Source organism: Oenanthe melanoleuca, chromosome 1A (assembly GCF_029582105.1).
Source record: "Oenanthe melanoleuca isolate GR-GAL-2019-014 chromosome 1A, OMel1.0, whole genome shotgun sequence".
Lineage (NCBI taxonomy): Eukaryota > Metazoa > Chordata > Aves > Passeriformes > Muscicapidae > Oenanthe > Oenanthe melanoleuca.
In genome coordinates, this window is record NC_079334.1 from 59,298,779 (window position 1) to 59,314,760 (window position 15,982).

Sequence of the window (15,982 nt, forward strand, 5' to 3'; positions counted from 1 at the left end):
CAATACTGCCATCTGACCCATCTGACTGACCCTGTGTCAGCTGCCTCTGGTCAACACCCTCCTAACATGCTTTAAGCGACAAGATGTGACAAGATCTCTGACATCCTCTGCCCCTGCTTCAAGCACACTGAAAAATTTACTTATGACACTCTGTGTTCTTCAAACAGGTGTTTTCCTGCTATACTGAGGAAGATACAGAAGCCCCATGAGCAGTAGCTTGAATATGAACCAGCAGGCTCCTGTGTGTCCTGTGACACAGACAAGGCATCGGTGTTAGTGAAGGGTTAAAGAAACAAAATCACCTTTACAAACCCACCTGACTCATAAAATAGAATAAATCTTGTGCCCTCAGAAGTGTTCATCAGCCATGAGCAGCTTGGACCTTTTGAACACATTGCAAACTGGAGAAATTTACTCTGCACAGGAACCTAAAAATGGCTACAGCCATGAGATCAGGCAGATGTCTTTCAATGACCTAAGGTGAGTTATCCATCACATCAGGAATTTCTCTATAATTTTTAGTAAAATAAGAAGAACTCAGTACAACACAGATAAGCAAGTAAGTTCAAGATGGGGGAAAAAGCCTCTGTATTCATACAAAGATCAATTCGAATGGTATTTCTGTAAAAAAATATTGTTTTCTTGAAATGTTTGCACTAATGTGTTTACAAAAATGAGGTAGTGGTAACAATTTTTTCTTCTTAATTGCCAAATATTTTTTAAAAGATAATTAAGTTTTCCAAAAGAAAGAAAAAAAAAAAAAAAGGGGAAAAAAGAAAAAAAATGAATTAATGGACAATTTTAAGAGTTTGTTGTTACTCTGTGTAGAAGCCTTAATGGAAGCCTTCCTTTTTTCCTTCCACTTGTGCCATTTATTTAGATCAGGTGGACTATTTTACAAGTTACTTCTGTCAAGATTTCCAGGTTACAAAACCAAACTAAAGAAATTCAGGTCATCCATCATGCAGTGCACATATATGACCACCCAAATAAAAGCATAAGTGACACAAATAAAAGCATAAGTGACAGTTGCTGAGGGATGTCAAAACAATGATGTGAACCTTTCCTGCAGTAAAAATACCACTAGACAGACAGGCATACTTCTGATTATAAAGCTGAAGGACAGTAGTAGAGGATACTTTAGGTTTTTTTAATAGGGCTTTAGAAATGTCATTGCCCAACAGTGAATCCAATTCCCTTGGTGCAAGCAAAGAGACAAAAAATAAGAAGGTTTACCCATAATGACTGAAAGAACCATTTTTTTTTCAATTCCTTCCAGTTAAGTTGGGAATGGAGACAGGCACAGGTTTAGCACATTACAGACACTGCTCTTCAACAGATAAAGAAAATTGGGAAAAGAGAGAAAATGTGACTAGATTAACAAAAGAGAGATTAGCAGGGGATTTTCTCCTGGGTGTAATTTTGTACTGATTACTGTAATGACCAGCCAGGGGACAGTGATTGTGATTTGTAATACAAAGCAAGTGCCATAAATAGTTCAGCTCTGAGACACCAGGACACATCCAGAGTACTTGACAGCCTGTCTGTTCCACAGACAGTCAGGGTGATGCTAAGCATTAGCTGCAGAGATTTACTATCCATTTACTGGTTTTAGAATATTTGCATCCTGTAACTTTAGGAGAGATGGTTAAGGACTCTCTGGCTCCTCCACCCTGAATCTCAAGTCTTGGAGCATGAAGGGTCTGGAGCACTAAAAGGAGGTAGATGGTGCAGCAATGTAAACAGGGTTAGATGCACGTCAACAATAATTTTTAAACAAATAATGTCAAATTGAAAAACAATTAATAAACTACTTAAAAGTGGATGAGGTGCAATTAATCTTAAAATTTAATTTTCTACTTTTAAGTTAGAGCAAACACAAGTTTTCAAATTTAGAATTCTGTATTTACACCAAGATTTAAAACAATTTTCACTGAAAATCTGCAACCTACTCTAAGAACAAGGCAACTGCTATATCTCAATATGCCACTGTAGGTTGGATTTTTATCAGGGTTTTTAGAGATTGGTACTTGACTTTGTGTATTCCACACTGTACTGCTGATCTGGAAGAATATTGAAAATTGCTGCTGACAAAGTTCACGGAAGACAAGTAATGAGAATGATAAGTAATGGTGAGGATATATTACAGAAAGAAACCAATCACAATAATTACTTGATAAACCAGGCTGCAAGCAATTAATTTGACCTTCAATAAAATTGACTCTAAAATTACATATTTAGGAAGGAAGAATACAGAATCTGATTACAGCATGGGGAGATCTATCCACATTAGAAATGGCTTTAAAACAGGCATACTGAGACAACAGTGATAATCAGCTGAACCTTGGCTCCAATACAATTATTTGGCCAAGGGACTAATGAAATCTTGGTTGTGTACAAAGGAGTTTATCAAAAAGGAAGTTACAAGCAGTGATCCAATTGCCTTTTTAAATACCTACATGTGGAACAAAAATCTGATAAAGCCAAATGCACCTCTGCTCCACAGAGACATGTGGAAGAAGCTACAAGTGCTTGAAATTAAACCTAGAGAAGCCTAGTCAATAACTAGAGTACATACTATTAGCAGCAAAGGCCATTAATCATTAGTGCAGTTTAACCAGAGCTGTAGTAGGTAACTTTTCCATTGCTGGAGGAATTTAAAAATGTCTGGCTACTCTTCTAGTTTGTGCTGTAAGCAGAACTTAATCAGGAAAATTAAGTTTTTGTTTTATGGGGGCCTACAGGTTATAGTGGTCTTTTCTGTCTTTGCCATGTGCAAGTCTATAACAGAGCTTTATAATTTTATAACTATCATTATGCTCTAAATCTTCATTATAATACCAGACTTCAAGACCTCTGCTGTGAAAAAAGGAAATAATTTTGATGTTCAGTTGATGCAATATAAACATGGCTTTGACTAAAGTATCTCTGCTCATAATGGGAAAATATATCTTCCTGTTGAAATACCAGAGAGCTCAATCATGGCCTTTGTTCCTCAATTTACACATAAATGTACAAGTATGACCCAAAATATGTCCTAATGAGCCTTTGGAAACTTGTACATTAATGTGGTCAGGGCTGTGAACAAGACTGGAGTTTTTAAAAGTATTTTTACATAAAAAAGAGTAATGGCTGAAAAAATCTGTGGTTTTGCTTTCTTTTGTGTACATCTGGGATCTCTCTTGTTAATAATATTAATGCTGTATTAAACTAGTGTGTCTGTTTAGAATAGGAACCTGTTGACAGCTAGGTAGTTTTCTAGGGTAGTAATCTATAGTGAGTGGTACTAGAGCTGTATTTCATCTGAGGCAGTAGTGAGTTTGGGGATAAACTAATCAGAAGAATTGCACTGTCAGCAGCAGCACCCATTCATAAGAACATTTTTGGAAAATTTTGAGAAAATCGTCTCTGTTCTCTCAGAAAGTTTTCTCATAAGGAAGATTAGTTCCGAACTTCTGATGTTAATTATTGTGATATGGCTAGGAGATGTTTTTACTCTATGGGATTAAGATGCCTCTTCTGAGTGAGACAATTTAAAAATGTGCCATAAAAAGAAGAGAATCTTTCAGAAAAGGAATGAGTGCCCAACATCTTAGGAGCTTGCTTTCATGGTCCATAATGCCAGCAGTCTGCTTTCAGGGGACAAACAACTCACATCACTCAGTATAGCTACTGAGTACTTTTACTAATTCTAGTCCAAAACTCAAAGAAGGCAAAAAGGTAGTAAAACTTGATTTCATTGTCCCTGAAGGCATTGTAAACACAGACTGCTCTCATCCAGAATATCTGTCACAAAAATATGAGCCAGGATACATCACCTATTTCATCACGTTTCCTTTGTTATCATTTGAAACCTGTGGCTTATTATAGAGAATTGAGGATATTTTAGAGTGTACCAGCTAGATGATTTTTAGTAAATTGAAAAATTTGAAGACCTTTTAATTATGAAAGGAAAAGACAGTTGCCATGCTAACAGATAACTAACTAACAGACTTGTGCAGTGTGCCAGAAGCTTGCTGAATATATGTAAATATATGATAATTAGCCAATGTTCATGGTAAAACATTTTCAAGTGTTAGCAAGGCATTTCTTCATCTGATTAAGCAGTGAATATGCAACAGTAAAAGGTTAGCTCAATGTGAGTCTGTCATGTGATGTTCTAATAGCATCATGCTGATTTAAGTGGGTGGGCATCATTTAAAGTAGAAACTAATTTTCTCGGTCATCATTTTCTTTAATGTCTCACAACATGAGAGACACGTTCAGGGAGTAGAAAAAAATGTAAGATGTGATTTCAAGGCAGTTTTAATTTCTGATATAGTGAAATGCTGAGAAAAGTCTGATCAGACACTTTCAATCTCTTTGCTGGCTCTCTGAGTGACCTTGGAATAATCCAGGATGAAGCATATGTAACTAAGGGCTATTTGAGTTCCTAATTTGTAATTAAATACTACTTTTATTGCTGAAGAAGCTTCTGCAGCTAAATGACATGGCTACATTGACCCAATGCCTTAAAACCAGGCTACGGAAGCTGAAAAAATCTTGACTTCCAGATATTTACCCAAGACTGTATTTTTCCTATCTTTCAGTATCATCCCATACTGACAATAGATTTCTCAGGGCAATATGAAAGATGATGTCTCAGTATTGTCCTTTGCCTGCAACTTGCATAGAAAGTGCCTTACTTATCCCTGCCTGAAAGGGACAATTTCTGTAAAGTAGCTGTTATAGAGTAAATAACTGCAGTTTGAACCAAGGTGCAGACAAATAAGAGTCATACTTACATTAACCTACCTTTCTTCACAAGGCTGCTCCTGATCCCAGTAACCAAGATTTATATTTTACTCTTTATTTTTAATTAGTGTTACACTTATTCCACTTCTAGATCTACTTTCTGTTTCCTTCTGCATCCTATTTCCCTGTTCACCCTCCTTCTGCTCCTGTTTGCCAGGTCAAATATTGAAAATGGTCTGGAACTGTAAATCCTTTCAGCTTTCTCTATCAGAAGACACATTTCCCAGAGTTGTCTCCCAGGAACTGCCAGGCCTACCTCTGCTAGTGTATGTGTCCAGCCTCTTTGGAACCTGTTCTTGACATTTAAATTCTATCCAGATAGTTCCTAAAGTGAGTTATAGTTGCCTGATATTGGAAAGTCATTGTTCATATCAGCAGTGCTCACAGGGATGGGCTTAAACATATAACTTTTGCCTTCTGGAGTCAGGTGTTAATAAAATAAAGCATGATTTATACCTCACACTGAAGCTGGGTATTAGGGAGTTGCAGTGAAGTGTTCTGTTGTTGGCTGTGCTGTTAAGCTGAGCTCTGTGCATGTGTGCAATGCAGCACTGCAGTTTAAATGAGAAACTCTCTGAAAGTTATTACTGAGAAGCAAAGTATTGCTGTGCAGTTTTATTGCCAGATCACAGAATTCATTTTTTTCCCTTAGCCTGAGCTAAGCACAAAAGAGAACAAGCCCCCTTGCAAAAAATCTAAACAAAAACAAAAAAACCTTCACCCTTCTGGTTCCTGCAACATCTTTGAAATAGATTTTATTATCTTCAAGGTGCTTTTGATCTATTTCTACACCTGTCTGATTTAGGGGTTCCATGGGCATGGATCTATCCCACCTGTACAGGATCTTGCCCCCAACCCTCCCCAGCATGGCACACACTGTCAGGTGCCAGCTCTGTCAGATGCTGTGGTCCCTGCTCTGGCAATTCCATGGCACAAAGAAAATTCAGGAGCAGAACAGCAGGTAACTGCTTTGGAGGTCATGGCTGTTGTCCAAATAATTTAGAGTTAACCATTTGTGTTCTGTTTCTTGAGATGCTGCCACAGTATGGAAATCAGCATCTTTTTCTGCAGTGGCAACTGATGGGTGATGAGGGGGAGGCTGGCAGGAGATGCAGCTGATGAAGAGCCCAGAATGAAGAAACAAAAATATGGCAAAATTGATAGGGAAGAAAGAATGCAGATGCTGCTGTTTTGATTGATGAAGTAAAAGCCGTTAGAGATGCTCTCATTAAAGACTGCTGAACAATCTTCAGCAAATCCCATACTCAGCAGCCTGGGTTTAGTGTGAGTGTGACTTGAGCAGCTCCTCTTATACAGGCCTGCAGAAAGGGAATTGCAGAGTAAATGGACAATAAATAGCCAAGACCTCTGCCAGTGTAACTGATAACTAACATAATTCTCTGTCTCATTTCTTCCCCTTGGGACAAGGGTTGGGGGATTCTCAGTGTCTGTGTCTCCAGCAGTGCTGAAGTTCTCTCTTAGGGACTGTGCTACTCTGAATTCCTGTGCTCCTGACTCATTGTGTGTTCTGGAGCAAGAAAAGCAATCTGAGTGTTTCAGCTTCCCCCACACCATTATCATTACTGTGCTTTATTGGAATGTATGCAGCATTCATGGGTACTGTGACAAGCCATTAATGAATATTTGACCAGAACTCTGACAATATCCAGTGTGGTTTAAATATTCAACTTTTCACTGACCTTCTGACAGAAGGAGGAGGGTCAAGCAAGACAAGCCATTTTCTGTGGCTGGAATCTCCTTCGTGACCTGTCTCCCTTTTCATAAGCACTGCAGCTGTGGCCAGATAATCAACTATAATTAAGTTCATGGTAGTTTATACCAGGAAGTATCTGCCCCAAATCCTTTTTTTTTGAGGATAATTTGCCAAGGAAAAAAGGACCCCTTCTGCAACACTTGGTGGGCTCTATGTTCCCTACCACCCTTACAAGATCTCTGTTTTCCAACATGTCCCATAAAGCACACTCAGGGTTTGCCAATGGTCTCTGTTCAGCAGTTCACACTTGAACCTACACGTCTTGACCAACGGGCTGCTATGGGGGTCTACAATGCTACCAAATAATCCAGATTTTCCACCAGAAGGGTGCTGATTTGGATATTTCTCCCCTGAAAACCACCATGTAGAAATCTCCCCATGTAGAACCACCATGAAGTTTATGTGAATGTATTACTTTTGGGCTATAGACACCAAATATGTTTGAAATTGGTCAACTGGTTCAAAAATTCTCAGGGACTGACAGATATATTGTCAAAGACAGAAAGAGATGTAATTTCAGGAGCAAAGGAACCCTTATTTTATTTCATGTTATGTCATGGAACATGATTTTGATTGATATAATTTTTAATGACACAAAAGTCTGACTAAACACCTTTCCCACCTTAAAAAGTGATATGTGAGTTAAAGTTTTCTTATATATCTAATACTTCTCTGAGTGATTCCAGAAGATTCCCACAAAACAGGAAAGTACACTCAATACTCACAATAGAGGAAATAATTTTTAGCAGAAACTTTCTAGTCTTTCTTTACTCCTCATAAGACCAAAGAAGAGTCTACTTCTTCTTTTTCTCTTTTTAAGTCACCTTAAAATTTGCATCCGTAAATTAAAAAAAAATTCTGTGATATAGCTAATAATCCTTAGGGAATTCATGCACTGCTGAAGAAGATTTTCTCTCACAAGAACAGTCCTTGGAATGATAAATACTTCTGTTAGTGAGATATTAGGAAAAAGTAAATTGTTTTTTTCCATACCTGCACAATCATGGTGGCTGAGCTGCCTGGATTAGATCCATGTGGGAGTTAGTACAGGGCCCAAATAACAACAAAGAGGGGAAAATGTCCAAAAGCATGGATCAGAGCAGCTTCTTTCAAAACAAGATGCTCAGCTCAGAAAGCAGTGGTAGATAAAATAAGGGTTTGATCCTGTGATGTATTTCAGCATTCACATGCTGAGGACTCTGGGGGAAATATATTTGACCTCTATGGCTGCTATGAAAAATGGCATTATAATGAATTCTCTGCTTACAAATAAATGGCTCTCTTTTCCAATCAGACTGGCCACAAAAGCCTGTTCCATTATAGAAATACAGGTTCTTTCAGCAGCCTCTCTGCTGGTGGGAATAACACTCACAACTCCTATTGAGTTAATAAATGTACTTTCAACAACTGAAAGAAGGAGGTTTCAAAGTAAACTCTGTTTCAGCAGCTAATAACAGACCTTTGATTAGTATATGTGCCTGTGTTTACATATGAGGGATTCCTGCCCTGCAAAGCTATCCAGGGTTGGTCCAGCAGGGCTTGCTCACTGGAGCAATTATTCACATCATGCCAGTCTCTCTGGTGCCCAACATGTAACCTTGGTTTATATACAGAACTTTATGGCAACTTTGGCAGCATCAACACAGTGCTGAGACCTTTGAAATGAACCCAAAGAGGTCAAGGCTTCTGTGTCTCTAACTGCTGCCCACTGGAGACCTGGCCAAGCCGCGTGGCAGCTGAAGTGTGATAATTGACCAAGGAAACTTTTAGGTGAAAATGCCTTTAGCAGCAGAAAAACCACAACTTTCCTCATCTGGACTACAACTTCACTGCCTTCAAAGTCTAATCATGGGTTTGAGAACAGGTTGTCACATCAGCAGGGTGTAAGGAGATATGTGAAGCTTGAGGCCAGAGTTATCACAAACTGTGTCAGTGAAGCTAAATGTGGTTTCAGAGGGGGAGGTTCATCCTCAAGAGCTTGTGTGAGCCCTGCCTGGGGCCAGGAAGGACGAGCTCCTCCCCATGTTCCCAGCACCCTGTCTCCACTCAGGGACAGCCATGAGGCAGAAGGAAGCCTGAGCCTTTTTCTGAGTGAGGCTGGAGCCTGTGCTGGAGACATGCCTGGTGCCACAATGCTCCTCCCCTGCTCTGCCAAGCCAAAATTCACTCAGGCAGTTTCATCTTGTAGCCACTATGTTCTTCTGGCCCTGAAATTTACTGCTTGACTGAATCTTGTACTGTAGCCAAAAGAAATTTTAGCACAGGGAAAAGAATATGGGCCCAAGGCTACACAGATGTATTTATTATACATCCAAGATTTATAATTGAATTGGACATTCTGGCAATGTGATAATGATCTGATTACAATTTTTATCACTTGTTTCTCAGAGTATCCAAATGTACAAGTTATCTCCTCCCTTCCCATTCCATTGCAAAGCCTGCCAAGGCATGTAAGCCCCTGTGTGCCATTTCTGAGGTCTTGCTGTGGGAAGCTTCTGTGTTATCTCTGCCTGGTGCCTGGGCCAAGAGATCTCCTGGCTATTAGCCCAAAACAGACCCAGTGCAAGGCAGACTCCTCTAAGCTTGCCAGGTACCCATGTAATGTCTGTGCAGCCTTGTAACCTATCAACACCTGCTTGAGGCATCTGCTGCAGATGGGGTTTTTTCCTGTGAAAAATGAAAGGACAATATTTTAACCAGATGGTTGTCAGAGATGTTCTAGGTGACAAAAGCAAGAGTAAAAGGGAATTAAATAGGGGAAAGGTATGAAATTACCTGCATTAGTTCAAGAGGACTATGAATATAAGTGTGTTCTACATTGGCTCTATTAATATTTGATAGCTTGGATTGGTTACTGTGTCTTTTCACCTGACACCAAATCTCCATTTTTGATAGAAGATGTAATTTGGATTCCTCTAAGTGGTTTTTCTATTTTTTTTTTCCTTTCAAGTTTGCCTGTCTGAAGTATCTGTAAATAAGAGGGTTTAATAGCACTTTATTTTACAGTTCTTATTGAATAAAATAAGTGTATTTCCTTTTCCTAACTTCCAACAGATGCAAAAAACCCCATTAAACTGAGTTGAAAAAAGAACTCCTGAAAAGATCTTCTACCCATTACTTTTAATCACAAACTCAGCATTTTATAAGTTTAAAATTATATTTTTCTTGCTTATCTGATAAAGTGAACTCAAATACATGGGGGAAGAGTCCAGTTTTTTGAGATAAATTGGAATTCTTTGCCTTTTTTTTTTATCAGCACATTGCCAGAGGGAACTCAAAGTACCTGATAATCCATTTCCTGTTACAGTGACAATTTTATGACAGTGACATTTTCATCTTTCTGTATACAAGTGATCAGATTTTCCTGTTATCTGTCTCATGTTTTAATGGGAGGTTGTAACTCTCCACGGGAAAGGGATGAAACGGTTTCAGCTTGAGCTTCCTCAGTTCTGCCTCTGGCTCACTCCAAAGAGGGACAGGGATGTCAGCTCTGGATTCAGAAGTGTTCAATAATGCAGAGAAGGCTTTAATCTGTACAGCAAACCTTGCTCAGAACTACTCCTCAGCTTTGCCTTAGATAAACCTGCCAGTGGCTACACATAAATGGACAATTAATTCCAGATCCAAGCTGGCTTTACACACTCCTCTGGTTACTAACTTGGGCCCATGCTGCCTTGAATCTCTGCACACTGCTGTACTGCATGAAACAGATTTGTCCTTAGTGATAGTGACTGATAAATTTAATTTGACATATATCAGGTCATTTGCCTCTGGAACTGGGATTAGGCAGATTAGTTTTGCAGGTGTGAGTCAAAGTGCAAAAGTCCACAAAATCAGGAGTTTCAAAGGGAGGCTGCAGCAAAGCTTGCCACGTTTTTACCCCTCATTCACAAACTTGCAAATTCTTTATTTTACAAATTTTTCATCCTGGAATCATCCCTTGAAAATCAGTATTTGGGAAAGTCTGGGAAAAAATATGTTTGTGTTCCAAAAATTAATTTCTGGAGATGAGGTAGTCCTTTGGAAAACAGTAGTAGCTCTGTGCCTGAGCTATGCATAGGCTGGAACATCCAGTACATGATTCTGTGTCTTTTTGGTTGTGGTAAATGAGCCTCCAGATTTAGACACTAAATTTAGGTGTTACAGAGTTGTATGACACCTGTGTGTATGGTAAGTTTAGGAAATTATAGACAACTGAAATTTAATAAACAATGAATTCAGAGAGATTTTTGGAGTCCCAATATAGATGCCTATTCTCAGAAATGAAAAATTAATATCAATATTCAGATGCCAAATCATCATTGCCTAGTGCCAGTTAGATGCTGTGGGCTAACCTGTGCATCCTCCTGCTGCAGCTGCAGGACCTGGTTTCCCTCTGGGATGGGGTCACAGCCCAAACCCGCAGAGATGTATGACATCCTCCAGGGCATCTCAAATGGCATCCACCATCCCTATTCAGGCAACTGAGTTCTTCCTCACTGACCTCACTGGCCAGATGTTCATTCACTGTGCTGAGGGCTGATAAATCTGACTGGTCTGCAAACACCTGCACTGCAGACACTTAAAAAAATTATGTGGAGTCAGTTACCAGCCTTGGTTTGTATTTGCTTCTCATGAGTGTGTCAGCTACAGTCAAAACAGTACAGCAATCTTACTGGGTCTGACAGCTGCCCAGCAGAGTGAGTGATGCTGGCTGGGAGCTTGTGCTGGTGCACCAGGACTGGATCATTCATCTCAATCTTCACTACGTTGAGCAGAAGTCACAGAACACAGATAATATTTCATCAGTTTTCTCTAATGTTGTGTACAAGAGCAGAGAGCTGTCTTTTTTTTTTTTTGCAAGGCTTGTTTTCCTGTGGGTTTTTCCTGGCACAGTTCAGGGCTGTGTCACCTCTCAGCAGGACCTACCAGTCTTACGTGGAGCACTGCCCTGAGACAGACTTGATGCTTCCAGCTCTGAATGATAGCTCAAGCATGCCTTAATGGGCAGACAGCCCTACATGTCCATACATCCAAAGACTGTATTAGCTACTACATCACACTGAGAACATATGCCATTTTGATGATAAAAATGTTTTTCTGATTCACTGTCTTTTACAATTCAATCCTTCCTCCTGCAGGTGTGAATGAAATGTGAATTTTCAGGTGAATATGTCGTATGCTTATATTGCTCTACAGAACTGGCATTATCTGCCAGGTCCCCATATAGTGACATTAAGGACTGAAATGCTAGCATCACTTCCAGAAGCAGAGGATTTTTCATTGGTGATCTGACAGCCTTACAGGCATGACTCTGCTCAACTTATAAAGACTGACAGCAGCTCTGAGTTGGTAAGATTGAATCTTGCTTCTTTATTCTTTAATTAACTTATCCTCTGCTGCACTGTCTAGTTAATATTAATGTGCTATCCTTGAGCTCCACTACTTACCCATGTCACTATCTAAGAATCATAGAATATCAGATTAGAAGGGGCCTCAGGGATCCTCTGGTCCAAGACATTAACCAGTGTTGGACTCAATATTGATCCCTGGGGCCCCAAATGTGACAGGTTGCCAATCTGAAGGAAGCTATTTACCACCACACTCTGGGTGCAGCCCATCAGCCAATTCCCCTTCTGCTGCACAGACCTCTTGTCCAGACCATTACATGGGAGCAGACCTTGGGAAACCAGATCAAAAGCCTTGGAGAAATCTATGCTGACAATGTCCATTGCTGGTCCCCCATCAGCTGAGAAAACTTCTACTTTGTCATAGGAGGTTATCAGGTTTATTAAGCATGACTTTTCCTGGGTGAATCCATGCTGGCTTTTCCCAATCACATGCTTCATTTGGCTTCTCATGGCTCCCAGGAGGCTTTGTTCCATAACTATCCCAGGGACTGAGCAAGACTGATGTGCCTGTCATTCCCTGGATCCTCCTTTAGGCCCTTCTTGTAGGTGGATTCAACATTGGCTTTCTTCCAGCCTTCTGGGACATCACCAGGCTCCATGAGTTCTCAGAGATTATGGAAAGTGGCTGTGCCAAGGTGCCAGAGAGCTCTCTCAACACCTCAGCAGACATTGCCAGGGCCTGTGGATCTGTGGGGCTCAGGCTCCTGCATTAGCTCAGACACCAATCCTTCCTTCTCTGGCAGAGGCTCTGTGCTCCCATCAACCTGGATTTCTGCTCTGTGATGGAAAGTCAGAGGTGAGGAAAATGTGGATAATCTTGAACTTTTGAGCTCTGGGCTCAGTGTTCCCTGGAGCTGTCTCAGTCCCCTGGCAGGGCTGTCTGCCCCACCTCAGGAGCTCTGGCTCTGGAATCCTGCTGTGACTCCATCCACCACTCAGACTCAGGCAGTACCACGTCCACCATCCTCCCCAGCAAGTCATCTCTGTGATCTTCCATTGTCAAACAATCCCTTTCTCCTTTCTCCTGCTTCTAGCTGGCTTACTTACTAAATCTCATGAAATGGGGATTATTCTGTTTTACAAAATCTCTAAGTATTTGAATTTATGAATGTGGTGAAAGTGAGTGAGTACTTGGAATGCAAATATGCTCTGTGGTTGTTCAGATAGAAAACACAAATATTTGCTTAGCTCTAAAATTAATTAACAGCAATTGGATAGTTTGCCTTCTGCTACTTATACTAAATGTTTCTGACAGATGAATGAAAACTGAAGAGAAATCATATGCTTCATTTTAAATTAATAGTTAATGGAAAAGCAGCCAACAATAAAAATTCTAATCTGAGTCAATTTTTTTCTCAACTTCTTTCTAAATAAAACTAAAAAAGGTATCCTCAAAATTTTACTTTACAAATTTTTACAAAAAATGGATAAATATTTCTTAAAATGTATTACAGACTATTCAGAAAGAATGAAATATCAATTTCAATCATCACAGAATAGAAATAACTTTTACATCTAAAATTTTTCTATGACCAAGGTGACTGGTTTTTTCAACACATGCCTAAATAGTTGTTTTTATTCTAACTTGTCTTTGTTGTGCTTAATAACCATCTATAAATTAAAAATCCAAATATTTCTCATAATTTAATACATTTAACAATCTACCTGAAAAGACTGAAAAGTCATTAAAACTTTATAGACAATGAAATGAATTTGGAATGCAAAGATGCATAAAAATGCAAAGGAGAATAAATCAAATGTTCTAGAGCTTTGCTGCATATAAGATGTTATTAAAAATATCGTCACCCTTAATCACATGCTCCAAAGACACTGAATAAATACATTATCTGACCATGAAAGTAAAGCTTAATCTACTAGACTTTTTGTGGAGTAGGATCTTTGCTTAATGGCTATTGACAATTTCATACCTTGTAAATAAATTAATCAATGTAATTTTTTTAGCTGTATAAAGCTTGGTATTAAAGCAAAATTTGAATTATGTGCAAATCAAAGTATTTAGGCTGTGCCAGACGATGAAGCACAGGCACAGCATAAGACAAAAGGTGGTAGGATTCAATATGTTTGTTGCCATGTTAGGGCTGCAGCTACAGAGACCCCAGCCAGCCTGCACTGTGCAGCCACTGACACTCTGCTGTCTGGGCAGACCTGGGCAGCCCAGTGCACCCAATTTCTGCTGTGATTGCAATGTCAGGCCCTTGGATGCCTGCTGCTTCTCAGAGCATCTGACCCAGCACTGACTCTTAGGGAAATGGCTGGAATAACTGAAAAACTTGTTCTTACTGGATTGTGCTTATTATGGACAGGATGCAGGAGCTAAATGAAGTTCAGCCCCTGAACTTTATCCAGTCCAGCTCTGGTTTTAATCTCATCATTGAGTTGCTTTATGACAGATTCGGTGGAAAGGTGATGTCAGAACTTTACATTTCATTTATTGGTAGGCAGAAGCTGAGGTGGAAGCACAGAGTAAATCCTCACAGGATTTACTCACACAAGGCCACTGACTGAATGGCAGGTGAAGCTTACATTGCACTAATTTTCAACCCAATTGACTGGGAAATAGAGCTCTCCCTTTTGCAGGAGTTCTATGCATTTTTAGTTCTGCCATCTCAAAGTTCTGAGCTGTTTTATCTTTGTGCATCTTCACAAAGCCTGTGGAGTTACTCTAGGGATTCTCAAAATCGTCTCTGTACATGAGATTGAGAAGGAGACAAGAAATTTGAAAAGGGAAATATGAAATGTAAAATATACAATGTGAAATGAGAAGTAGGTCTCCTCTCATTGATCGTTTTCTATTCATAGAATCCAGCTCCTGGTTTATGATATGCTTCAATAACAACCAGAAGATTTGATTTCTACCTGTGATAGTCAGTATTCATCAATAATTCTGTCATGAGAAGTTCTTATTGTGATACCTTTGTCTGCAAGCTGGTGGGACTCTTCACCCAGTTTGGCTTTACTTGTCCCTTTGCTTATAATTAATGATTGCCTCACTGTAGTCCACTAAAGCTGTGTAAGACTTCAATATACAGCTTGGATCTCATTATATTACCACTGGACAAGTTGTACCCTACAAAGCAAAAATGTAACTGCTGGTTTTACAGATAATTGAACTCAACATTATCACTAATTCATATAACTTGCTGCAGAAAGCAGTTCAGTAGTGTAGTAATATGAAGAGTGTGGTTTTGGATGAACTTCAATTCTGGTTGGAAATGTCCGAATTCAGAATGAATTTCTAGGTTTACCTGTGCCTTTCCGCTTCCAGTTTCAAGCCACTTTTTCCAAGCAACAGACTTGCCCCTAGATATCTATTGGGGTAAAAAATCTATTGTCTCTCTCACATTTGAAAAGCAAAATCACAGGAATTTTCTCCACTATTACAGATTTCTCCACAGGCACCAGCTGACTGCACTTCTTGTCATCCAAGGCAATCCCTTGGATCAAAGAAAATCTCAGGAAAAGATTTGAAAAATCTTTTAAAAAGAGAGGGAAGAAATGAAGACAGAAGAAAATATCTTCACAGCTGAATTTCATTCTTCCCTTGGAAATCTTGGAAATCTCATTTTTGACCCACTTGCTCCCCTGGGACCCGGACAGAGCATAAGAGAAATTCTTTGAGTATTCAGTTGAATTCTCAGATGTTGGCTGTACACTGCCTGGTGCAATCTGGGCTGCACATCCTTTTCCAGGCTAGAGAAATTGTACTGGGGCTATTGTACAGCTGTTGGCTTCATGAAAGCTGAAACTGAAATGTGTAATTACATGACACAGTTTGATACAAGCTTAACATTCCCTACCTGACACTGTTTTTAAAGGGGACTTAGTCGTGCCAAGGTGATTAATATATTAATCAGGGACTTGAGAACTTACCAGGGCTGTCTAATTAAAACAGCAAAAGTCATCCAAAGGCAAAAGGCAGATACATGCAGAACTGAGAATAAAACTATTCAGTGTTAAGCAGACCAGATGTTGCCATCATTCCAATCAAGCAGGCTGATTGAAT